At 43.3% G+C, this 27,641-nt stretch overlaps 1 protein-coding gene across 5 annotated transcripts in view; it reads right to left on the reverse strand.

The window, feature by feature from the left end:
• LOC123760889 (phosphopantothenoylcysteine decarboxylase) overlaps positions 1–27,641 on the reverse strand; it is a 117,187-nt gene that overhangs the window by 18,026 nt on the left and 71,520 nt on the right. For 2 of the 5 annotated variants that reach the window (XM_069329791.1, XM_069329808.1), the window contains exons 1-2: positions 19,970–20,102; positions 12,170–12,373 (exon numbers count right to left, since the gene is read on the reverse strand). The exons of 1 other annotated variant lie outside the window; for it this stretch is intronic. The gene's annotated coding sequence lies outside the window, so the exon portion shown is untranslated. Of the gene's footprint in view, positions 1–12,169; positions 12,374–19,969; positions 20,103–27,641 lie in introns of those variants that run through there. 2 more of the 5 variants (XM_069329812.1, XM_069329799.1) reach the window with 2 other exon arrangements.

Consider the following 27,641-nt stretch of genomic DNA (forward strand, 5'->3'; position numbering starts at 1 on the left):
GATCTGGGAGTTATGATTAGTAAGAATTTAAAACAAAAGGATCAATGCATAAATGTTCGTAATAAGGCAAATCGGACACTTGGATTTATTAATCGCAGCGTTAGTAACAAGACACCTGGTGTGGTTCTCAAGCTATATCTTGCTCTAGTTAGGCCCCATTTAGATTATGCAGTTCAGTTTTGGTCGCCATATTATAGAATGGATATAAATTCACTTGAACGTGTCCAGCGTAGGATGACTAAGTTAATTCCCCAAATTAGAAATCTTTCATATGAAGAAAGATTAACAAAGCTTAAGTTGCATTCACTGGAAAGGCGAAGAGTTAGGGGTGACATGATAGAGGTTTACAAGTGGATGAATGGACATAACCGGGGGGATATTAATAGGGTATTAAAAGTATCAACACAGGACAGAACACGAAACAATGGATATAAATTGGATAAGTTTAGATTTAGGAAAGACTTGGGTAAATACTGGTTCAGTAACAGGGTTGTTGATTTGTGGAACCAATTGCCGCGTAACATTGTGGAGGTGGGGTCCCTCGATTGTTTCAAGCACGGGTTGGACAAGTATATGAGTGGGATTGGGTGGTTATAGAATAGGAGCTGCCTCGTATGGGCCAATAGGCCTTCTGCAGTTACCTTTGTTCTTATGTTCTTATGTTCTTATGACTCTAATAGGAGGCCATTTATGAACTTAACTTTATTTCTTGACTTTGGCTTTAACCCTTAAACTCTGCTCGTGTATGCTCGTGATGGGGTGCATCTATCGAGAGCTGGGGTTGTTGCTGTTGCGAACTCGCTAGAAGAAGTGGTTAGAGGTGTTTGTTTGGGTTTAAACTGTTAGTAGATAGAGGTATGGGAATTGATTTGGAGGAAGGAGGTAATAAAAGTATGTGTTTGTGGGAGAAAGGAATTGGCAAAACGATCAGGGAAAGAGAAGGTCCGCAAAATAACAATTCACTTAGGGTATATTACACTAACAGTAGAAGTCTAAGAAATAAAATTAACGAATTAAATGCTCTTGTCTGCACAGAAAAAATAGATATTATTGCACTTACCGAAACGTGGATGAATGTAGAAAATAGAGAACTATTAGCTGAATATCAAATATATGGATTTAAACTATTTCACACAGATAGATATATTAGACGAGGAGGTGGAGTAGCCATATATGTTAGGGACAATTTGAAATGTAGTCTCAAAGAGGGAATCAAAACAGAGCCACACACAGAAACTATTTGGATTGAATTAAACGAAAAAGCTAATAATATTATAATAGGAGTAATATATAGGCCACCAAATTTAGACAGAATGGAAGCAAAGCATCTATGGGATGAAATATCTAGAGCATCTAGATCTAACAGTATTTATGTCATGGGTGACTTTAATTTTAGCGGAATAAACTGGTTGAACAAAACAGGGAATAGTGAAGCAGAAGATTTTCTAGAATTAATTGACGATTGCTTTCTTACGCAACACATTAAGGAACCAACACGGGAAAATAATATTTTAGATTTAGTGTTAACTAACAGGGAAACGCAAATTAATGACATCGAAATAGGGAGTGAGCTAGGGAGCAGTGATCACAAAGAAATCAGATTTAGCATAGAATGGAATAGACCAGTAGGAGAAAATTCTGTTAAAGTGCCAGATTTTCGAAAAGCTGATTTTAATAGCCTAAGAAATTTTTTGGGTCAAATTGATTGGAAAGGCTTGGGTATGGGGTGTGGGCCGGTCTTGGAGCGAGACATGAACCCAGCGATAGGTGACTTAAATGGGGATTTCGATGTGGATTCAATATATAACTTATTTAAGAATATTCTAAACAAAGCACAGGAACGCAGTATACCATACAAATTGAATAGATCGTATACTAATGACCCAAAGTGGATAACAAAGAATTTGAAGAACCTTATAGGTAAAAAGAGAGCTTGGTACAAAAGGATTAAAAATGGGGAGGTCACTTTAGAACAGGAATTCGTACAACTGGTTAGAAATGTTAAAAAAGAGATAAGGAAAGCAAAAAGAAACTATGAAGTTCGCATAGCAGGGCAAGCAAAGACAAATCCTAAAGGGTTTTTTCAGTTATATCGTACTAAGACTAGGGAAAGGATAGGTCCATTAAAAACTGAGACAGGTCAAATAACAGATAGTGATGAAGAGATGAGTAGTATTTTTAATAAATATTTTGTATCTGTATTTACTAAAGAGGAACTTAACAATATGCCTTCAGCCGAACAAGTCTATGTGGGTGGGGACGAGGACAGGTTGACGAGTTTAGCAGTTACCAGGGAGGATGTTCTTAAACAAATAGTAAAACTCAAACCAAACAAATCCCCAGGGCCGGATGAAGTGTTTGCTAGGGTGCTTAAAGAATGCAAAGAGGAGCTTTGTGACCCACTGTCAACCATATTTAATAAATCAATAGAGTCAGGCAGAGTGCCAGAGTTTTGGAAAGTTGCTAATGTGATACCAGTTTTTAAGAAAGGAGATAGATCACTTGCGTCTAACTATCGACCAATTAGCCTAACGTCTATTGTGGGAAAGTTACTCGAATCTATAATAGCAAATAAAATTCGTCTTCATCTTGAAAAACATAAATTAATAATTGAGTCGCAACATGGTTTTATAAATGGCCGTTCATGTTTAACAAATTTGTTATCTTTTTATTCTAGCATTGTTGAGGCAGTTGATAGTGGTAAGGATTGCGATGTTGTATACCTTGACTTTAGCAAAGCTTTTGATACAGTGCCACATGAAAGACTGATTAAAAAAATAGAGTCTCATGGTATTGGGGGTGCTATATTAAGCTGGATTAGGGCATGGCTATACCAAAGGAAACAGAGAGTTAGTATAAATGGAATCAAGTCAGAGTGGGAAAATGTTGTAAGTGGAGTGCCTCAAGGCTCTGTCCTGGGACCTCTGTTGTTTATAATATATATAAATGATTTAGATTCAGGTTTGAGTAGCAACATTTGCAAATTTGCCGATGATACGAAAATCGGTAGGGAAATTAATTCGGAGGAGGACTCACTATCACTTCAAGTTGATCTAGATAGGGTTTTGAAATGGTCAAAGGATTGGCAGATGCAGTTTAATGCTGATAAATGTAAAGTTCTGAGGTTAGGTAATGATGATAGAGTTACAAGATACGAGCTAGATGGTGTTGTGATTGCGAAGTCGGATTGCGAAAGGGATCTGGGTGTTATGATTAGTAAGAATTTAAAACAAAAGGATCAATGCATAAATGTTCGTAATAAGGCAAATCGGACACTTGGATTTATTAATCGCAGCGTTAGTAACAAGACACCTGGTGTGGTTCTCAAGCTATATCTTGCTCTAGTTAGGCCCCATTTAGATTATGCAGTTCAGTTTTGGTCGCCATATTATAGAATGGATATAAATTCACTTGAACGTGTCCAGCGTAGGATGACTAAGTTAATTCCCCAAATTAGAAATCTTTCATATGAAGAAAGATTAACAAAGCTTAAGTTGCATTCACTGGAAAGGCGAAGAGTTAGGGGCGACATGATAGAGGTTTACAAGTGGGTGAATGGACATAACAAGGGGGATATTAATAGGGTATTAAAAGTATCAACACAGGACAGAACACGAAACAATGGGTATAAATTGGATAAGTTTAGATTTAGGAAAGACTTGGGTAAATACTGGTTCAGTAACAGGGTTGTAGATTTGTGGAACCAATTGCCGCGTAACGTGGTGGAGGTGGGGTCCCTCGATTGTTTCAAGCGCGGGTTGGACAAGTATATGAGTGGGATTGGGTGGTTATAGAATAGGAGCTGCCTCGTATGGGCCAATAGGCCTTCTGCAGTTACCTTTGTTCTTATGTTCTTATGTTCTTATGTTCTTAACTGCGCAACGCGCCTGCAGGCTCAAGTCTGGTTTGCGCAACGCGCCTCCGGGTATTTGTATTTTTCACGTTCCATTCAAAACTCCCGCGGCTACATGGGGTTCACATCAGCTTCCTCAGGGCTCTTGTAAACAGACGCCATCTTTAAAAAAAATCGTGGTCCACATTCCCGGGTGTGGGAGCCTCAGTAGTGTGTGAGCAACCAAGGCTGGCGCTCGCAGCATGAGCGCACAGCACTGCTGTTCAGCATGTGACCACAGCATTGCCTAATAATGTCAAAATATATATATAAATTGTATTATTTAGTGTTATATTAGAGCCTGAGTGTGATAATGACTGGGTACAATGTTCAAATATCAGTGATTCAATGCTGTTCACGATGTTCACAGCGCTAGCCACAGCACCAGAGCATTATTTCGTTCATCTAGGAATCTTCAAATGATTTCTTAGGTTCTTTTTCAAAATAAACGTGTGGTCAATTATTCATTTACAGGAATTAGTGACCAGGATTGTGATAATAGCAGGAATGTGGTTATAATTAGCGTTGTGCGTAGTATTGTGGAAGGAGGAATTTTGATGAGGGAGGGAGGGCGAGAATTGAGGTAGCCTCAATTGTGTGTGTGTGGCTGCCACTCTTGTTTTGCTCACCATACTAGCTTAGTGGTTCACTATGGGCAACACATATGTACATGGGTATATATAGTGTGTGTATATAGTGTAAGAACAGCAACAGGAGAATGTTGAGAGGAGCTATTTTGGTGAGGGAGGTGACGTAATCGTAGCGTCGTCTGCTGTGTGATTTTTCATGCAGTGTATGGTGGCCACTGTACTGTTTGGACACAATACCGGCTTACTTGCATAGTTCTGGTAAATAAAACATGTAGATAGGTATATAGAACATGTGTAATAAGAACTATAGCAATATGGTGGGAGGAGCAATGTTGGCGAGTAAGATGTTGGAGTGAGGGAGACTGGCTGGGTGTGGCTGCTCTCACTCAAGGTGTTCTGAATGTGTTCATGGCCCATACGAGGCAGCTGCTATTGGCACATACGAGGCAGCTGCTATTGGCCCATACGAGGCAGCTGCTATTGGCCCATACGAGGCAGCTGCTATTGGCCCATACGCGGCAGCTGCTATTGGCCCATACGCGGCAGCTGCTATTGGCCCATACGCGGCAGCTGCTATTGGCCCATACGCGGCAGCTGCTATTGGCCCATACGCGGCAGCTGCTATTGGCCCATACGAGGCAGCTGCTATTGGCCCATACGAGGCAGCTGCTATTGGCCCATACGAGGCAGCTGCTATTATCCCATACGCGGCAGCTGCTATTGGCCCATACGAGGCAGCTGCTATTGCCTATACGAGGCAGCTGCTATTGGCCCATGCGGGGCAGCTGCTATTGGCCCATGCGGGGCAGCTGCTATTGGCCTATACGAGGCAGCTGATATTGGCCCATACGAGGCAGCTGCTATTGGCCCATACGAAGCAGCTGCTACGCGGTGTTCTGAATGTGTTGATGGTGAATGTATATAGTGTGTGACAGTGTATAGTGTGTAAATAGATTGTATATATACACAAATTAGCATGATACATAGTAAATATGTGCTGCATATGTGTACACAAGTTTCATGCACGTAACAGTGTCTACGGACAGTACGGATGTTGTACTGCGATATTATAGTGTACGTGTTCATTATACATTGGATTGGCACATAAAAACAATGAAAATGTATTTGGAAAGGTGCGCAAAAAATGAACGAAAATATATTCGCGGCAACTCGCGCGCCCCGCCCCGAGCGCCCCACCGCCCCCGAGAGCTTACGGCACGGGCGCACGGGGAATGATGACGTCACGCCCCAACTTCCGGACCCCATAGCAGCCAAAGTAAGTACAATTTCGACTTTTTTTTTGCATACCCATACTGAGGGAAGGGTTTTTGACACTTCAAAAAGAAAAAAGATTTTTTTCCAGAGAATTTATTTCCTGCGCACTGCGGGGGTGTCACATTTGGAGGCAACGCAGTTAAGGGGTTAAACCCTGAATGTTTGCAAATATGAATGATTGTCCATATTGTGTGTCACTTCTGGAAGGTTTTGGTAGTTCTCCCTCCTCTCTACCCTGACCCAGGGTGTGTTGTTGTGGCAATGGTTTGTCCAGTTTTGGAAGTGATACTGGGGAGTGTGGTAGTCTCTGTGTAGTTGGGGGGTGTAGTATGTGTGGGCTTGATGACGAACTGTAGTCCAGTCTTGGGCATTTCCCCTTCTCCATCCGTACTCCTGCCACGTTTCTGCCTGTCTGTTTCTCCCTCTGTTTGTACCTGCCTCTAAAAAATTTTCAGGGCTATTATATTGGACTTCTTCTCTTATATAGCGCTGTGTACCTCTGACGTGGAAATCGGGGCAGTGAAGATCGTAGCATTTCCTCTCATTGACTGAGAGTGTGCATAGCTTACGGTGAAAATATCTACACTCTGTATCAAAACGACATCTGCCTTTCCCTAACCAGTTTCGGCATTTCCGTGGGTGCATGAATGAGCATTCCGTGCCTCTGGGCCCATATCTACACTGTCCTTTTGCATAATACCAGCAAATATTTTCATTTGTGATTGTATTATTCTTGTTTGTACCCGTGCACGACTTGGCTACTTCTGTGTTTTTTGTTCCAACTTTCTCGTTTCTGCATTCATTCTCGGTATTGCCCTTATCTTTCTCCTTGTTGCTTTCGTCTTTCTCATTTGTGTTCTCATTCGTCTCATTTTTTCTCTCCTTATTCATATCACCAGTGTGTTCTACAATATTGCCTTCATTTTTGTGTACCTCGACACTATACCCTTCTACATTGCTACTTTGACTCTCTAAATTCTCAGTCCCTGGGTTGTGTTCAGAGTTCGTTGCTGTCTTTATATACTCTGCATATATTTCTGGTAGCTTTTGTGTGAATTGTAGCCTGTGTACTTCAGGAATGTTATTCATTAGTTTGGTGATGTTTTCCCACATCTGTCTGTCTCTTTGACAGATCCAGTAGTTACCTTCCCGGTTCGCATATTGTGTAGGTAATCCTGTACAACTTAGGTGAAATCTTATGTTACAAATGTTACATACAATGCCTACAACACTCTTCCGAAGTGACTTAAGGCAGCCTCCACACACCTCCATGTTGGGTTTGTGATGTTATAATAATATATGCATATATTTAAGTATTATATGTATGTATATATAATATGTATCCAGTATATTTATAATATTACATATGTTTATTAGGACTCGGGAGAAAAAAAATGGATGTGATCGGTGTCCAAAGAGAGTGAGTGTTAATAACCCTGCGGACGACCTGGGAGACCCAAGCCCTGGAAGAGGGTATGAGGGAAACCGGATCAACCCATAGCGCGCCCCAGGCCACCAAGGCCGAGGCGTGCAAATAATGGCGAAGAGCCGCAACCAGACACAACACATGATGCACCCCCAGCCTGACCAACCAAGCATTAATGACCTAAGGGCCCTCTGGAAAGGCGCCATTTCATTCTACACCAGAAAAGGAGACTGCTGCAACCGAACAAACTGACCACCAGGACCGAAGGAGCAGAAACCCCTGCGCTGGAGAAGACCATGAAGCTCACTCACCCGACCAACAGAGGCTAATGCCAACAGAAAAAGAGCCTTGGAAAAACAGTCTTGAACTGAAGGGGCCACTACAAACCGAGGAGAAGAGAGAAAAGAGAGCACCCTGTCCAAGGACTGCTCAGGCGAGGCATGAGCTGACGCCCTAGCCACCAAGGCCAGCACACCAGACGAAGGCCCGGCACTCAACGCCTCCACATCCTAATCAACCCAGTCCAAGGACAGCTCGAGAAGGGAAAAGAAGCGCAAGACTGAAGACAAATGCTGACAGGCGCACAAATCCTTGGCAACAAAAGACGCTGAAAAGGTGGGAATCTGCACGTACAGCTGCACAAGTCCAACATCCCAAGGAAGCACAGGAAGTAACAAGCACGCATTAAGGTGCTCAAACTCGTCTGCCAGTCAGGAAGACCCCGGAACCTCCAAATGCACCCAATACAGGGAAGAAGAACCGAACTCAAACGATGACGGATCAATCACAGAGGCAGAATTCGGGTCTCGCAAGAGGTATGCAGCAGGCACCTCTCGAAGGTGAGGTGCTCACTGGGGGTACTCCGGTGTCTCTCGTATCTCACCTAGAGAGGTGAGATACGAGAGGCAAAAACCCTCCAGAAAGAAGAAGCCAAGGAACCCAAGGGAACCTGGAACCAAACCTGGAGAGGAGCCGACCCCAATACTCATACAGGGAAGGGAGGGGAATAAGAAAACCCTTTCCCCTGCAACAACAAGCCCCCGCGAAGAGGGTACTAAAACCCAAGTGGAGTCAAAGGGGGCCCAAGCCCCCCAGGTCAACTGGGGGAAAGGGCCAGGGAAAAGGCAGAAAAGAAGGGGGCTTACTGGTGGGACCCAGAAGCCTTGGCAGGGGAAACCGACTCGAATGCCTCCATCCCCAACCCGAACGGGACAGTCGCTGAAACTGCCCGAGTCTCATTACCAGCGAAACCCTGCCCCGAGTCTCATTACCCGTGAAACCCTGCCCCGAGTCTCAATACCAGTGAAACCCTGCCCCGAGTCTCAATACCAGTGAAACCCTGCCCCGAGTCTCAATACCAGTGAAACCCTGCCCTGAGTCTCATTACCAGCAAAACCTTGCCCCGAGTTTCATTACCAGTGAAATCCTGCCCCAAGTCTCATTACCATCAGATGTTTGAGAGCCGGGAGAGAGAGAGACAGAGGGAAGGGGGGGGGGGGGGGGGGGGGGGGGGGGGGGGGGGGGGTTGGAAGATGAACAATAGGGGAAGGACCAGGGAGCACGGACGGAACCAAAGTCGAGGCGACTAACACCCCGAGTCCAAAGTCCAGGTCCCTATAACCAAAACGGGGCAGCTTCAGTGCATTCTGGTGGGCAACCAACCTAGAGCATTGCAGCAACCTAAACCTAGCATGCAGCGTGCATGCCACCTGAACCCGAACATCAATGTCATCAGAATAGGTAAATTGGGGAACAAGCAGAGAGCACGACTCGCCAGACTCCGGGTCAAAGGTGTCGTTGACCCAACAGGCAGCATGACGGAGGCAAAACCGGTGACTGTCACCCTGAGACAAAGGCACACAACAACACTCAAACTTGCATGAGGGGAGGTGGAACTCAGAAGATGAATCCATTGGTCTAATGAGACCCAATGGGAATTTCTAGGGCTTGCAGGCTGACTGCTAGGGGAAGCCCAGGCAAGGTACTGCAAAACTGACCAGGCCCAAACTAGCAAGGGAAACTGCTAAAGCGGAACCCCTGCGATGTGTACAATAACGGGGCCTAGAGGAGGGCCACCAAAACAACAGAAATGGACCAATAGCCAACCCAGGCAGACCCCTCCAGGCAAGGAAAACAAAAAGAAAAGAAAAACACCGCAAAAGAACAACGACCCCAGAAGGAACAGAAACTGGCCGCCATGTAGGTAGGCGAGCTGTGCAGTACCTTGCGCCCTACCAGCAAATAATACCACTTCCTACCCAAGGCCAACCAAAGGCCATGAAAACCCCCAGCTGGTTCCAAGGGCAGGCTAATCATCAAGCAGCAAAGACCCCCACGGAAGCGGTTCCCGAAAGTCCTATGGAAGAGACCCCTTAGAACCAAAAAAATTACTACAGAAAGCCAACTGTTGGACAGATCTCCCTAAACGAAAAACAAGCATGACATCATAATCATCACCGCACTGCTGTCTGCGCAGCTACCCCCTCCCTGAGAAGGGGAAGAGGGGAGCCCCTAGACCCTTGCGCCGGCTATCTACACCCCCAGTTCTGAGGATAGATGTTAAAACACGCAAAAACCGCTGACCAGCGGGAGGCAGGGTTGCCGGGGGAGCTTCTGGGTCTCACCCAGAAAATGGCATTTCATTATATTCAATGCTGGTTTTCTGGGGGGAGCCCCTTTGGCTCCCCAGAGTTACTTAACCAAAAATAAAATAATAGGGACTTACCCAGGATTCAGTTGCCGATCGCTCCTCAACTTGAAGTCGTGACAGCAGGCTGCAACCCTCGACCCAATGCAACACACGCCTAATTAGGGGCCAGGAACCCTGACTAGGTAGCGAGCCAGGACCCTGTTTAACCTCCAAAAACCCCATGCCCGAATGTCAGCCAAGACATAACGTTACCATAGACGGGAGCCAAAGCAGCAAATTTATGAACGTCATGGGCACAAGGATAGACCGCAGGCTGGCTGGAGCAAATAACCCTGCCGACGACCTGGGAGACCCTAACCCTGGAACAGGGAAAAAGAGAAACCGGGTCAACCCAAAGCTCATCCCGGCCACCCAGGCTGTGGCGCGCAGGTAAAGGCGAAGAGCCGCAACCAGACACAACACATGATGCACCCCCGGCCAAACCAACAAAGCATCAACAACCTAAGGACCCCTCTGGAAAGCAGCAGTCTCATTCTTCGTCAGAAAAGAAGGAGACAGCTGCAAACAAACTAACCTACCACCAGGACCAAAAGAGCAGAAACATGCTACCTGAAAAGCCATGAATCGCGGGACCTACCACAGGCAAAAAGAGTCAGCATCCCCCACATCGCCCTGTCAACGGGGCGACCCACGAAAAAGTCGATGCGAACCCCGAGAAGCCAACCACCGCACAAAGCAAACACCGTGCCGACCAGATGACGAAGGCCCCCTGGGGAACCCACCAATGCAGAAACTGGCACTATAGGCCTGGCCCAAGATTTGATTACACACTTATTTTTACTATATTCAAGGATTTTGACACTGTGGCTAACTATCTATCACCAAGCACAAGGCCCAGGTCAACCAGACTAAACAGATTTATACAACAGGACAAAAAATAACACAAACATTGCCAGCTGTCTTTGGTACATATACCTGTTCAATGCTCTTCGTACTCTTGTATAAAAATCAGTACCACACTACAGTAAGTCTGCCCTAGTCACTATACCACGTTGGGTGTCTAAGAACATGAGCCAACAAGTGGGAAGGATGTCCTCGCAGCACTGCTGCTCAGAGACACATGGACCAATCTTGGTGCATTGTTTATACTCTTGCCCTGCAGTGTTCAAATTTTTTTTTTTCTGGTTCCCCAACTGTTTATTTTTCATTTCATTTTTCTTAAAACTGGTTTTCTACATTTAACACCTATTTTTGAACATGCTTTCCAGTCACAGAACGTACTCTACTTGGATTAATCTCTTTTAACAATAACAAGTACCTTATGCTTGGTTGGTTCATCCATGGGTGCATCACTTGTGTGATTTTGCATCAAGGGTTTGCACCAAGGGTTTACACCAAGGTTTACACCAAGACAACCAGTGGCAAGTAGGCTGCTGCCTGCATGCCACCGGTTGTCTTGATGCAAACCTAATTTTTTTTGTCGATCCCGATCCTTGGTTCCCTGTTGAGCCACCTTGAGGTCCCTCAGGCCAATGATATTTATAAATATGCAACTTTGGCTGCTGTCATCTCTAATTTGTCCCGGGCTGATATTCAGGTTTGGGGGTTTTGGCATTCTAACTGAGTGATGATGGCCTGATATTTGGATACTGTTCCAGGGCACAGTTGGTTTGTGTGTGGCTTTGGGCTGTTTCTTGGCCTGGCTCCTTCTCTTCATCTTATGTGCCTGCCGCTTCTCCTCCTTCCGTTTCATGTAATGAAACGTCAATTTCTGGAGGAGCCCCGTTGGCACCCTGTCTTCCTCCAGGTTCATCAGGCCATCATGAGTCTGTTCATCAGGTTCAGAACTGACTCGAGGAACCGACCAGGAGCTGGGGGGGCTGGGTCGCCTGGTAGTAGTAATTGGTATTAACGAGTTTCGGGCTTGTTTGAGCGAATTCCTTTGTTCCATGCGACTCATTTGAGGTAGTTGTCATGCAGTTCTGAAGCTTAGTTTTCTCTGAATCCTTCGGTTGTCTGTAAAGCTGCACTGCCTTACTAGGAGGCTTTTTCAGGTGACATTGCAGATTTTACCTGCTCCCTGCATCTATTATGAATAGGCCACTTTCTGGCACTGGTCCTCAGAAGGCCAAACAGCACTATCCACGATTGATGTGACCTTCTACTATGAAGCAATCTCAGGAAGATAGCTTCAGGGAGCCTCCAGGACTCCTCCAGTAATTGGTGTTTCATTACATTCAATGCTCGCGTTTCCCACTTAAAAGTTATAGGCAAAGACCAGTTACTACTCAACTGTACAGGTACTTCCAAAATTTGCTACTGGGTTCTGCTTTTACCTTAAATTATATAATGAAGATGAAGTACTGTAAGGCGTTTCAGGAACGTATGGTGAGCACTTGTTGAAAGATCAGAATATCCAAGCTTGCTCCACTCTTCCTTTGCCATAAGCCCCTTCTCCATGCGACAACCTAGGTATTTCTGGGACTCCTCCCGACACTTACTATTCTCGTTCTGGTTTTCCACGTAGACACAGCATATATCTGTTGATAATGAGAACACTAATATTTTATTCACTCCTGCTTCACACATATACAAAAAGAAAAAACCAGCGTTGAATGTAATGAAACACCATTTTCTGGGCGAGTCCCGGAGGCTCCTCGGAGCTATCCAGGCTGATATGGATACCCTAACTATTTTGCATCAGTTGATGTGGGTGGAGTTCTAGGCCTACCGGGGACCATGAACCAGAACCTGGCCCCCTCACAGAGGCACGAGGAGCAATGGCCCATTGAAATGCACATGTGATTTGGAGCATTCTATATCTGCCATCGACTAGGACAGGCACCCAGAAGGTAAGCGCCACAAAAAACCCTATTCTGGATAACAACTTAAATCATCAAATGAGTGGACAGACCCCCCAAAAGGAAAAACGAACCAACAAGCATGACGTCACACGAGCCGCGCCGCATGTCTGCGCTGCTCCCCCCCCTCCCCGGTAAGGGGAAGGGGGAGCCCCAGACCCTCGCATCGGCAATCCTCACCCCAGTTCTGAGGCTGGACATCAAAAAACGCAAAAAAAGCTCTGACCAGAGGGAGGGAGGGTCACCGGGGAGCCTCTGGGACTCACCCAGAAAGTGGCGTTTCATGACATTCAACGCTGGTTTTCTGGGGGGAGCCCCTACGGCTCTCAGGAGCTAACCTCACTAAATACGAAAATAGAGGGACGCATCCAGGAGGCGGTTGGTGCTCAAACCACAACACAAAGTCGAGACAACAGGCTGCAAACAGCCGACCCAAAGCTACATAGGCCCGGCTAGGCCAAGAACATACACGAGCAAGCGCGCAGCCAGGACCCAGCGCAACCGCCAAAACAACCCTGTGCCTGAATGTTAGCCCAAGACATGCCACCGAAGACGGCAGCACGTACAGCAACCCTACGAATGCCAAGGGCATGGGGAGAGATAGCAGGCCGGCTAGACAGAAGGACCCAGCGGACGACCGGAGAGACCCGAACCCCGAGAACAGGGAAGGGAAACCGGAAACAACCTAAAACGCAGCCCGGCCGAAGAGGCCATGGCATGCAAAGAACAGCAGAGAGCCGCAACCGGACACAAGAAGAAGCACCCCGGCCAACCAACCAAGCAGCAACAACCCCAGGGACCCCTCCGGAATCGAAGGGGCCACAACAAACTGAAGGGAATATAGAAAAGAGCACCCTGCCCCAGCCAAGGACGGCTCAGGTGGAGCATAAGCAGGTCGGAGGTGAACAATGCCCGAGACAACCCGTGAACGGTGCAGAGGGAACAACAAAACCAGAGTAAACCGTAGCAGCTCTGCCAGTGCCGCACGAGACAGGGCGACGGTATGCGGCCAGAAGACGGCTCTAAACCACCATGAGAGGGACAAGACCACGACAACAAAGAGCGCAGTACACCTACAAAGAGACAAAAGAAAAAGAAGGACTGCCAGAAAACCCCATACCGCCGCCGAGACGAAGCATGCAAGTGAGACACATTCAAAAAGCCACCTGATCATCAAACAGATGGGTGAGAGACTCGAGTCAAAAGTACCAGACCAGAAGACTCGAGGAGAAGACCAAACCAGCCCCCGCCACACGCCGGACCGACCATGGAAAAGAGGCGGTGCCATGGGAAAACCCCTGCGTGCAGACTCTAAGCAAGCCGCGCTGGAACCAAGGCTGTCAAAGAACCAAAAGGAATGACCGCCAGAGAACCAGGAACCCAAACCTGGCAAGCCGGGAAAGAACCAACCCGGCTAAGCAGATACGACCCGTCCGGGAGGCCACCCCCACCCCGGGACCCTTGAAGGAACAATAAGCCCGACAACAGACAACAAGAAGCCGCTGCTTGCAGTAACTGCAACTGCAAATTCCGCAAACAGCAAGGGCAAAAAAGGCAGTGAAAAGCCTAAGAGCCAAGGCCCTGACAGAGGCCAACAAGGCACAGAGCATCAACAAGCCGGAACCCGAGATGCGATGCGAAAAACAGTGACACTGCAACACGCAGGAAGATATATATAAGTATCTACCTGTTTTATTCACCATACCTGTGCAAATAAGCTGGTATGGTGCCCAAAGACCATAGTGGCCACCAGTAAACAGCATGCCAAGTCGTGCAGACGACGCTCCTCCCTCACCAAAATGGCCGGCTCCAAACCTCCTACTCTCGCTGTTATCTCACACTATACACACGTTATATATAAGTATCTACATTTGTGTTCACCCATAGCGAACCACTAAGCTGGTATGGTGAGTGCAGTCAATAAAAGGTGGCCCCACACAGTCAGAAGACGGACGCCACAACCCTCCCTCCATGGAGCACAGCGCTAAATATCACCACAATCCTGCTATTATCAGAATCCTGGTCAGTTTTATCACAGTCAGGGGTCTTCTATAATACTATCATTGCTAAATAATAGCATGATCATATATATTATGGCATTTGTAGGCGATGCTGTGGTCACAAGCTGAACAGCGGTGCTGTGAGCTTGTGCTGCGTGCGCCAGCCTTGGTGGCTTGCTCATTACTGACGCTCTCACACCCAAGAATGTTGGCCTGGATTTTTTTCCTAGGTGCCATCTGGCAACTATCGGTCGTGGCTGTACTACAGCTGCCCCTATCCCAGGCGGGGCATTTAAATTATAGCGCTAGACACGAAATCATATATATATGACATGCGTGGTTTCAATTTTGCCACTGAAAGCATATACAGTACATATGATTTGCGCGGTTTAAGGGTTAACCTGTTCCCTCCTATCTCTGCACAAAAAGTTCTATCCAAATACTCACCTGTGAATCTCACACAACCAAAATTTGCTTTGTTATCCTTTACTTTCTGAGCGCTTTGAGGGACCTGTGCTTCGTTGCTTACCCCTTTTGAACAAACTGTGGTGAACGAAATGTGGACGTTTCTTTTCGTTTGGTTCGTTCCCTTTTGAACGAACTGTGGACGAGTGCTGTGGTTAGCCTGCAGGCTCACCACAGCACTCGCCCTCAAACACGGCAAATGAATTAGTCCTTAGGATACCTGTAGGCGGCTTTGTCAAAATCTTCTTAAGACCCCTGTCCTTTATGACTTTTCAAGATGAGGTCTTTTTAATACTGGTCTCCTCCTTTCTCTCTTCCTGATGTTGTTTCAGCTGTCATATCTCCTCCCGTAGGGAATATCCTTAGACTAGTATCACTAAGGGTAAACCCTGGCAGGGTACTGCGAACCAGCGCCCAGGTCTATTAATCTAACTTCTAAAAGCTGAACCCCTGGGACGTGTCCACTCACAGGGGCCTAGCAGGGGGGTACCACCCAGAAACACAAATACTGTATGTATATAACAGGGGGCAACGAACCAAGGCAGACCCCTCCACCAGGCAAGAAAACAAAAACAAAAGAAAACCCCCACAAGAGGACAACGTACCCAGGCAGAACAGAGCCGGCTGCTATAATAGGTGATAACTAGCTGTAATTACCTAAGTGTAATTACCTAAGTGTAGTTACAGGATGAGAGCTACGCTCGTGGTGTCCCGTCTTCCCAGCACTCTTTGTCATATAACGCTTTGAAACTACTGACGGTCTTGGCCTCCACCACCTTCTCACTTAACTTGTTCCAACCGTCTACCACTCTATTTGCGAAGGTGAATTTTCTTATATTTCTTCGGCATCTGTGTTTAGCTAGTTTCAATCTATGACCTCTTGTTCTTGAAGTCTCAGGAAATCTTCCCTGTCGATTTTATCAATTCCTGTTACTATTTTGTATGTAGTGATCATATCACCTCTTTTTCTTCTGTCTTCTAGTTTTGGCATGTTTAATGCTTCTAACCTCTCCTCGTAGCTCTTACCCTTCAGTTCTGGGAGCCACTTAGTAGCATGTCTTTGCACCTTTTCCAGTTTGTTGATGTGCTTCTTAAGATATGGGCACCACACAACAGCTGCGTATTCTAGCTTTGGCCTAACAAAAGTCATGAACAATTTCTTTAGTATATCGCCATCCATGTAATTAAATGCAATTCTGAAGTTAGAAAGCATTGCATAGGCTCCTTGCACAATATTCTTTATGTGGTCCTCAGGTGATAGTTTTCTATCTAGAACCACCCCTAGATCTCTTTCTTTATCAGAATTCTTTAAAGATTTCTCACATAATATATAGGTTGTGTGGGGTCTATGTTCTCCTATTCCACATTCCATAACATGACATTTATTAACATTAAATTCCATTTGCCAAGTGGTGCTCCATATACTTATTTTGTCCAGGTCTTCTTGAAAGGCATGACAATCATCTAAATTTCTTATCCTTCCTATTATCTTAGCATCATCAGCAAACATGTTCATATAATTCTGTATACCAACTGGTAGATCATTTATGTACACAATAAACATCACTTGGGCAAGAACAGAACCCTGTGGTACTCCACTTGTGACATTTCTCCATTCCGATACATTGCCTCTGATTACTGCCCTCATTTTTCTGTCAGTCAGAAAATTTTTCATCCATAATAGAAGCTTACCTGTCACCCCTCCAATATTTTCCAGTTTCCAGAACAACCGCTTATGTGGAACTCTGTCGAAAGCCTTTTTTAGGTCCAGATAGATGCAGTCAACCCAACCATCTCTTTCCTGTAATATCTCTGTGGCTCGATCATAGAAACTGAGTAAATTCGATACACAGGATCTTCCAGATCGAAAACCATACTGTCTGTCTGATATTATATCATTTCTCTCCAGGTGTTCTACCCATTTAGTTTTAATTAGTTTTTCCAATACTTTCACTATTACACTTGTCAATGATACAGGTCTATAATTGAGGGGGTCTTCCCTGCTGCCACTTTTGTAGATTGGAACTATGTTAGCCTGTTTCCACACGTCTGCTACGATTCCTGTACACAGGGATGCCTGAAAGATCAGGTGAAGTGGAATGCTGAGCTCAGATGCACATTCTCTCAGAACCCAAGGTGAAACTCCATCTGGGCCAGCTGCTTTGTTCTTACCGAGCTCCTTTAGCATATTTTCCACTTCATCTCTAGACACCTCTATCCGCTCTATGTTGTTCTCTGGAATTCTTATTGTGTCTGGTTCTCTGAAGATTTCATTTTGTACAAACACACTTTGGAACTTTTCATTTAATGTTTCACACATTTCCTTTTCATTTTCCGTGAATCTGTTTCCCATTTTCAACCTCTGGATATTATCCTTTACCTACAATTTGTTGTTTATGAATTTGTAGAATAGGCCCGGTTCTATTTTACATTTATCCGCTATCCCATTTTCAAAATTTCTTTCTGCCTCTCTCTCCTTACTGCTGTATAGTTGTTTCTCGCATCTTTGTATCGCTGGTATGTTTGGGGGTTTGGCCTCTTCCTATACTGATTCCATTTTTGTCTTTTGGTCTCTTGCCCTCTCACAATTTCTGTCGAACCAATCCTGTTTTTGGCCCTGCATCTCTGTTTTGGTATAATTTTTTTTGTGCCTTTATCGTATATTTCACAAAACTTGACATACATCTCATTCACTTCCTTGCCTAGCATCAAGTTATGTGCAGTACACCCCGCGCCCCTACCAGTGCAAACTACCCCCCCTTACCCTAAGGTAAACAAGGGAGGAGGAAACCCCCCAGCACACTCAGGCCGGTCAATTACCGAGCAGCAAAAAGACCAGAGGTAGATCCCAAGGTGACTTGTGGAAGATGGCCCCAAGCCCCAAGGATGGTACTTATAGGGCACCTAGGGAAGGAAACCCTAAGAGCATGCAGCCCGAGCACCTGTAAATTTACTCCCAGTTCATGCACCACCCTAAAGATAGCACTGGACACAAGGCATAGCACAGCAAACACAAAATCAGGGGCTGGAGTCACACGACCAAGCCTCAAACACATCAGCCAAGAACTGTGGTGTGGGTAGCCAGCATGAGGGGGGGTCTGGGGCTCACTCTTCTTCCTCCCGGGGAGAGGGGAGCTGCACAGATGGCAGCACAGCACGTGGGGATGTCATGCTTCTTTGTCTTTGGGGAGTTCTGTCCAATCATAAGAACAAAGGTAACTGCATTAGGCCTATTGGTCCATACGAGGCAGCTCCTATTCATAACTGCCCAATCTCACTCATATACATGTCCAACACACGTTTGAAACAATCGAGGGACCCCACCTCCACCACGTTACGCGGTAATTGGTTCCACAAATTAATGACCCTGTTTCTGAACCCATATTTACCAAAGGCTTTCCCTAAATCTAAACTTATCCAATTTATACCCATTGTTTCGTGTTCTGTCTTATGTTGATACTTTTAATACCCTATTAATATCCCCTTTGTTATGTCCATTCATCCACTTGTAAACCTCTATCATGTCACCCCCTAACTCTTCGCCTTTCCAGTGAATGCAATTTAAGCCTTAAGTTCAAAGGTAACCAAGGCAACCAAGGCACCACCAAGGCAAAACCCCACTTAGCTGAAAAACAGAACACAGGGGCCTGGTTGACCAGACCAACCAAGAGGCCTGGTCAGAGACCGAGCCATTGATCCCCAGAACCTTCACAAGGTAGCCACTAGGTAGCACCTCACATTTATACCATCAATAAAAAACTGAGGGGTGGAGCAGCTGACTGATGCCTGGCTGCCTCCCTCTTTCCCTCAAACAAGGGTGGGGAGGTAAGGCAAATGAACTAGCACTAATTTCAGAATTTTGTTGTTGGGGGAAGTACTTTTGGTGGTTCTGAGGTGGCAGTCTCGCTTCTCACCAGCAGTGGTCTGTTTTGTTTTTATAACTTTCTGGCTGCTTTTCTGGTGGCAGCAGATATGATTAAAAGTCAGACACTTTTAATATAGTACCACTGCTCCCTGTGCCTCTCCGAGGGAGGATAGGTTCTGGTTCACTGTCTCCAGTAGGCCAAAAAAACTTAGCGACTGATGGCACCTAGTAGTTTGGCACAATATCAGCATAGTTTCTGGGAGCCACAAGAGGCTGCCCCAGAAAACACTTTTTGCTGTTATCTCACTGCAGATAAAACTTTATATTTAACTATTTAGATTTTTATGCACCATAACAAACTACTAGGCAGTTCTAATGGTGTCACAATCTCGTAATCCAAGAACAACATAGTACCACACACTAGTCAGTTACTGACACCACCTGACAGCAAAATGCCTCCCAATATATTTCACATGTATCGGTAACTCTAGTCACAACACTACTATTTTTATCAGTATCCTGGTCTCTAAATGTTGAATATCAATAATTTTCCACAAGTTTATTTTCTAAAGAAACAAGAAGTTCCACTTTGTGATACATAGGCACACCAAAGCATGACCATTATAAATCATAAAGATATTTTCTTACATAACATGTTCTCTAAACACCAATGCTATTAAATCTATACAAAAGATATTGATGTACCACCACATTCGAGAATGGCTATCGTGCCAATAACTGATTTTTTCTGAAAAATTCAGCTAGAATGTAAATAAGATATAAAGAAGTGAATTCAAATGATGAGACAGAGGTAGAGTAGTACTTTTTACACCAAACTGACAGTGTACTTTCTGTTTTCTGTAAATATGCCTGTTAATGTATGACAAAGAAACACGTAAATAAAATAAAAACCCACTTTCTTAAGATCCATAATACATTACTCACTTTATCATGAATTTCTTGCACTCGCCTTCATGGTCAAGAGGAAAGCTGCCTTTCTGAGGTGGAGTAGGAGTGAAAGACTTCTGACTAAATGTCATAGATGCCATCCTTCAAGTAAATGGCCTTATTCTTCTCTCTGTATAACCCACAGATAAGCCAGTTAAACATAACAAAACATTAACAAAATAAAAAAAGTGTTGAGTGTAATGAAATGCTCCTTTCTGGGTTACACTTCAGTAGCTTCCCTCAGCATACATCACCCGGATTTATACAGGACATTTTTTTACTTCATATTCCTGGTGACACTTTAGACAATGGCAGATTCCTGGTGTCAATTTAGACATCAGATTTCTGGTGATAAATTTTGGCAACGTCAGATTTCTGGTGATAAATTTTGGCAACGTCAGATTCCTGGTGACAATTTTGTAAAAGTCAGATTCCTGGTGACAATTTTGGAAACGTCAGATTCCTGGTGACAATTTTGTAAAAGTCAGATTCCTGGTGACAATTTTGGAAACGTCAGATTCCTGGTGACAATTTTGGAAACGTCAGATTCCTGGTGACAATTTTGGAAACGTCAGATTCCTGGTGACACTTTTAGCAATGTCAGATTCCTGGTGACAATTTCGGCAATGTCAGATTCTCAGTGACAATTTAGACAAGTCTGCTTCCTGTTGACAATTTACACAATGAAAGATTTCTGGTGACAATTGAAACAATATACAGTGCTTGGTGACAATTTTTATGTCAGATTCCTGGTGGCAGTTTAACTCCTCCACTGTATGACACAGCACAGTAAACTGCTTTATTAATGTTAATTACTATATCAGTAATCTATACAACCCAGTTCAGGAAGTTTTAAAATACCCCATAAGATTTTAAACTCCCACAGATAAGTGGGGCTAACATCTGCTTCTTCAAGCCTCTAGTAAACAGAAGCTATCTTGGAAAGAATAATGGGCACCTGTTCTGGGTGTGAAAGCCCCAGTACTTAGAGGGCGATCATGAGTAGCAGATACAGCAGCAGCTTAAAGCACTGCCATGCAGCTCATGCCCACAGCATAACTTAATAATGATTAAATAAACAAGTACTGTAACTACAATGATTTAATGATGATAATGTTGTAGAAGATCCTTACTGAGAAAAATTATGTACAAGGTTCAGGTATCAATGAACTCAGTGCTGGTTACAAAGTTCACAACACAAGGCACGCAAGCAGTACATGGTCAAAGGAGGAGCTAGATAGTAAACGAGAAGGCCTTATAACAATAATGAGAGAGATCATAGCGAGAGCGGATAACGATAGATCACGACTGTTGATAGTCCGCGACTTCAACTTGAAATCCATAGACTGGGAAGCATATGAAGATAAAACAGAAGATTTTTGGACCTGTAAATTTGTAGACCTCATCCTGGAAACATTCTTGTATCAACATGTTAAACAAGCTATGAGGATGAGGGAAGGGGACGTTCCCTCCATGCTAGATTTGATATTTACCAGGAAGGAGGAAGAAATATTTGACATTCAGTACCTTCCTCCCTTGGGTAAAAGTGACCATGTCTTTTTGGGAATAAAGTATGCAATGCATTATAATCTGGAAGAAAATAAGAAGGTTGATGCAATTGAAAAACCTGATTTTAGGAGAGGACATTATGGTAACCTTAGAATTTTTTTTAGTAAGTATAAATGGACAGACTTGTTGCTAGGCAAGGAAGTGAATGAGATGTATGTCAAGTTTTGTGAAATACAGTGGTACCTCGCATAACGATCGCCCCAAAAGGCGAAGATTTTGGGTAATGAACGGCCCGATCGGCGTCAAATCGTCCCGCATGGCAAACGCATGTTTGAGTAACGTCAACACCACATGGTGGGGTCGCGCTGCTTCTTGCACATTCTCAGACCTCCGACGATGCACATAAATTATGTTGTTCTTGTTTAAAGCTGAGATGTTGCAAAGCATTGACTTTTTTGTAGAAAAAAAGAAATAAAATTTCTGATATACAGTACAACAAATGTCAAAAAGGTTCATTCAGTTTTCGGCAGGTAGGCTGCTCCATTATAACAATCTTTCTTTGTTTCAAATGTGTTCCATTTGTTTTGTATTTGTCATTTACTTCTCAATAATGGAGCAGCCTACCTTACATACACTGAAAATACCATTATGACATTTTTCTTTCTTCATATGTGTTCAATATTTATTTTTCATTCGCCTTATAGCAAAAGGTTCGTTCGGTGGTCGGCTGGTAGGCTGCTCCATGTTTTTTAAAAATAAAAAAATAAAAACTGTTGAAACAATTTGAAAAATTGACAAATGCCATAAAGGTTCGTTCAGTGTTTGCGGGTAGGCTGCTCCATTATTGAGACGTAAGTGACAAATACAAAACAAATGGAACACATTTGAAACAAAGAAATGATCGTCATAATGGAGCAGCCTACCCGACAAACACTGAACGAACCTTTTGCTATAACGAATATGAAGGGTTTTTGAAGGGGGGTTGAATTTTTAAGATATTCTTTTTTTTGGGCAATTATTCTAGGTATTGTACCAGTAGTGGAATAGTTTGTGATCTGCATGAGTTTTCCAGCTGTGAGGAAAGGGTCAAGGAAAGATAGCACTTCTTCTCCTGAAAGTGCAGAGACTGTAACTAAGTCTGGCATTGTCAGTCATCCAATGAATTCCGATGATGTAAGCTGGAGGGAGTTGCCGAAGGGGTGGTCAACCCAGAAAGTAAACAAATACAATAACTAAAGTGTGTTATAACTAAGGAAGTATAGTACAGTACTGTATGCTGTATGTATTATATAAAAAACAAAAAGGATATAAAATGTAATCAAGAGCATCCTACAGCTCTTTGTAATGCACTAGATTCAAGATAACTGGGTACAGCATCAGCAGTGTTATACTGTACATCAATGATAACACGTGTAAAAAAAAAATACAATGTACAATTCTCCCAAAATTTTCAAAATCCAGGATTTAATACACAAAAATTTATAATAGTACTGGTAAACATGTATAGGATTAAACATACAGTATAAGCAATATATAGTACATAATACACATTCATTTTAATAAAAGACAGACTAGAAAACTACTAGAGTACAGTAATCAAACAGTATATGGAAGAATTTTGATTTAACAAATGGGATGAATTTCTGAAGGCACACTGTTAGGAACCTTATGGTGCTTTCTAATTAAATTTAATTTATTTCATAAGATGAACACAATATTTTTAAGACACAATAAGGTAGACCTTCCTTTGCCTCCAAATTTTTCCTCTCAAGGGGAAAACTTGGAGTTCAATGTTCTTCCTGAAGGGGCTGGCTAGGATAAAGTTAGTCTCATAGTACAGTTGGCTCATTCTCAACACACAATCAGGGATCCCGGGTTTGATTCCCAGGTGGGACAGAAGAGAATGGACACGTTTACTTTCACCTATTGCCCCTGCTCGCCTAGCAGTAAAAAGGTACCAGAGTTAGGCAACTGTCGTTATGATTACATTCTGGGGAGGATCAGTAGCTCAACCTTGGGTGACCTCAATGCAAGAACTGTAAAGTATATGGTTTAGATACTTTTATATCCTAAAGTACATAAAATGGTGAAACAAAGGGTCGTGCTAAATGCAAACGAATCTGAATGGAGATATGTGGTAAGTGGGGTACCACAGGGGTCCATTTTGGGGCCCAACCCTTTTTGTCATATACATTAATGACAGATTAGAATATTACAAACCACACCATCAAATTTGCAGATGACACAAAGATTTATGATAAAGTGGGAAATAATAATGATACTGAAGCCTTGCAGAGGCTTCAATATCATTATCATTTCTACATGATATCAAAGATCATGTAGAAATGATCTTATCAAAGATCTACATGAACTCCACATATAGTCAGAAGACTGGCAAATGCTTTTTAATATCAACAAATTCAAGACCTTGCATTGGGGCATAACATCCTGTGCCACAACTACCAAATCAATGCCATTACATTATAGCAGATTGATGAAGAAAAGGACCTTGGAGCCAAAATCCACCACTCACTAAAAGTTGCACAACAGGTGGGTGCAGCAGTAGGAAAAGCTAATCAAACCCTCAGAATAATCAAGCGTATCTTTGGCTTTAAGTAAAAGAAGAAGGTAGTGATTTAACTGTACAAGTCTCTGGTGTGCCCACATTTGGACTACTGTATCTAGGCATGGAGACCTCACTTACAGAAGGACATAGCTACTTTGGAGAAAGTGCAACACCGGGCAACAGTCATCTCTCGTATCAGGAACAGTTGAGGGCCACAGGCCTAACACCACTGCAAACCAGGCAAGACAGGGTGGATCTCATTGAATCTTTTAAAATACTTTACAAGTTTCAGGATGTAACAGCCCGTTGCATTGATCTTTTTAATGACAATGTGATGCCTCACTACACACAAGTGTTGGAAAGAAGGGAAAAACAGTCTTTAATGGAAAAATTTCTAGTGAGAAAATCAAGCAGTTGAGCCAGAAGCAGGTCCTAGTGGTATGCAGGCAAAATGTGCCAGAGTGAGTCCCTAACTGCCTGATGTATAATGGAATGAGACTCCCCTTCCAAACAGTAACACCTCTCCTCCTCCCCCCTCCTCACTATCTTCCATACGCCATCAAGAGTCCTCCATAAATGTAAGATAAACATATGTACTGTAAACTGTATTGTACTTAGAGAAAAAAATTGTAATCAGTATAAAATGTATTTATAAGTTAATATTTTTGAGGGTGTGAAACGGATTAGTTGAATTCTCTTTATTTCTTATGGGAAAAATCATTTCGACTTACAATTCGTCTCTGGGAACAAATTACCACCATAAATCGAGGCCTCACTGTATATGACAAAAAGGGTTTGCCCTAAAATGTACCCCTGTGGCACCCTACTCAGCACATTTCCCCAGTTAGATTCATTCCCATTGCAACCTGTCCTCTTACAAATTACGTCTGAATTTGGTTGTTTGCCCGTATGGCTGAAAATGAACGTAATTTGAAAATGAAAAATTGAACATAAATTTGATTTTTTTTTTTTTCCAAAACGGTAAGTTAAGGGTCCTCTGGTAAGTTAAGAGGGCAGGAAGTTCTCCTAAGGTTTCAAAAACGTCATGAAAACCGTTAATTGAAAGTTTCCTCTCCTAACCTAACTGAGTAAGCCGGAGGACTCATAACAGAAACGAGACAATACGTCACTTTCATGAGCTGATTTCATTTCAAATTACATCCACTATTGGCCATACGGGCAAACGAGCAAAAAGCGATGTACAGTAATTTTAAGAGGACGGGTTGCCCATTTTAGCACGACCTTTTTTTTTTCAATGTTTTAACCATTGTTTAATCCACTCCAGTATTCTCCATTTTATTCCACATGCCTGTAATTTCCTTGCCAGTCTCTCATGTGGTACCTTGTCAAAAGCTTTTGCAAAGTCTATGTAAGTTTACATCTAACAGAAGTCCTTTGTCTGAATAGCCGGTTACCGTTTCCAGAAAATGTGAGCAGGTTTGTAAGGCAGGATCTATTTTGACAAATCCATGTTGCATTGTTTTTACAAGATTGTTCAATGTGAGATGATGTATGATTCCTTCCCCTTAGGATTCTCTCCATGAGCTTGCAGATGTGTTATGTCAAGTTGATCGGACGGTAGTTTTTTGCCGAGCTCTTTCCGCCTTTTTTGAAAATGGGGGTAACATTTGCATACTGTATTTCCAATCCAGGGGAACTATCCCTCAGTCCAGGGATATTCTGAAAAGGAGTTTCAGTGGCATGCATAGTACATTTGCCAGTTCCTTTAGAACTTTGGATTGAAATCCACCCAAACCTAGGGTTTTTTTGAGTCTTTTAGTTTATTTATTTATATACAAGAAGGTACACTGGGTTTATGAGAGTACACAGAATTTATGTTTTTTACATCCTTGTAAAGCCACTAGTACGCATAGGTTTCAGGGATGTTCTTAATTTAACAGATTTAACAGGATTAACAGGTAAATAATTAAATTTAACAGGTTCTTAATACAGTCTCCATGGTGTAGTGGTAAGGCACTCGCCTGGCGTTCCGCGAGCGCTATGTCATGGGTTCGTATCCTGGCCGGGGAGGATTTACTGGGCGCAATTCCTTAACTGTAGCCTCTGTTTAACGCAACAGTAAAATGTGTACTTGGATGAAAAAACGATTCTTCGCAGCAGGGGATCGTATTCCAGGGACCTGCCCGAAACGCTACGCGTACTAGTGGCTGTACAAGAATGTAACAACTCTTGTATATATCTCAAAAAAAAAAAAAAAAAAAAAAAGAAGATCATTTTAACACTTTCGCGCTTTATATTAGAGATAACTCGTCACTGGTTTTTCTTACGATTCCGCATAACTGCCCGCATAACTGCCTACTTTTCTCGTCAATCGAAAAAATATTTCTATAAATTCCATTTTTTAACCGAAATGGATGGGGATACTTTTGTTTTGTAGAGAATTTATTTGCGCATTTTTTGGTACCAGAATGAATATTATATCACATAAACTTCTATGAGTAAAAAAAAAAATACACAAAGTATATTTAGGGGTGTGGCGAGTGTGTGGCAGTGGGTTCCCTTTAGCCGTTGATATATCCAACACGTGGGAAATATTTGTATGTGTTATGTATATGTCTGTGTAGGGAATTTTACTGCGATCACTGTCATACAAATTATAAAATGTTTCAACAAGTATAAACATGACAAACATCAAACGAACGAAAACAATGCGTTCGTTTCTGCCACGAACGCATACTGAGTGACGTGGTTCTATATTTAGCGCTTCTCTTACACATGCTTTGTACCAATGTTATACAGTTCATCTTATAGAAAATTTTATTGCGAACACATTGGTATAAAAAAGAAATACGTACATAGAAAAGTAGGGTCAGGAAACGTATAAACTTTCCAAGCATGATTTCCCCCCTGTGTTTTCGCCAGTGCGCTCGCGGCTAACTACTCTCCACTTCACACACTCTTGCGGGTGGGCAATTACCTATATTAAACATTCATATGCATATGTCCGTGTAGAGACTTTTATTGCGATTCCAATGATACCAAAATTAGCGATGTAGGACAACTGTAGGCTTCGCAACCATTAAGAAAGTGGAAACATTTTGTTGCTGTTTGGCGCTCTCGGCGAGTGATCTGCATAGTTTTTTATTTGGTGTTGATACTCCTTATGCTTGGGCGGCATTTTATAGGTATGCTCTTATAAACAATTTCATTGCGAACACAGTGATACCAAATTTAAATACGTGAGCCTTCAATTATTGTCAGGACAGTCAAAAGAGTGTACACTTTTTCGGTCTTACCGCGTAGGCGCGCGAAGTGCCGAAAGCATCTGGGGTATTGTTTTTTTTTGAGCGCCGAGAGCGCGAAAGTGTTAAGTAGGTAAATTCTAGCAAAATTGAAAAAAAGTTTACAGGTACATTGTAAGAGAATTTGACAAGGTTTAATAGGTACATTAACCACTGCACTGCGCAACGCACCTACAGGCGCTCGACAGGTGGTGCGCAATGCGCCTCAGGGATCTTACAGGTACTGTAAAGCATATGATTCAAAACTCCCGTTGCTACATGGGGTTCACATCAGCTTCCTCAGGGCTCTTGTAAACAGACGCTACTTAAAAAATTGTGGGCAGCATTCTAG

Source organism: Procambarus clarkii, chromosome 3, assembly GCF_040958095.1.
Source record: "Procambarus clarkii isolate CNS0578487 chromosome 3, FALCON_Pclarkii_2.0, whole genome shotgun sequence".
Lineage (NCBI taxonomy): Eukaryota > Metazoa > Arthropoda > Malacostraca > Decapoda > Cambaridae > Procambarus > Procambarus clarkii.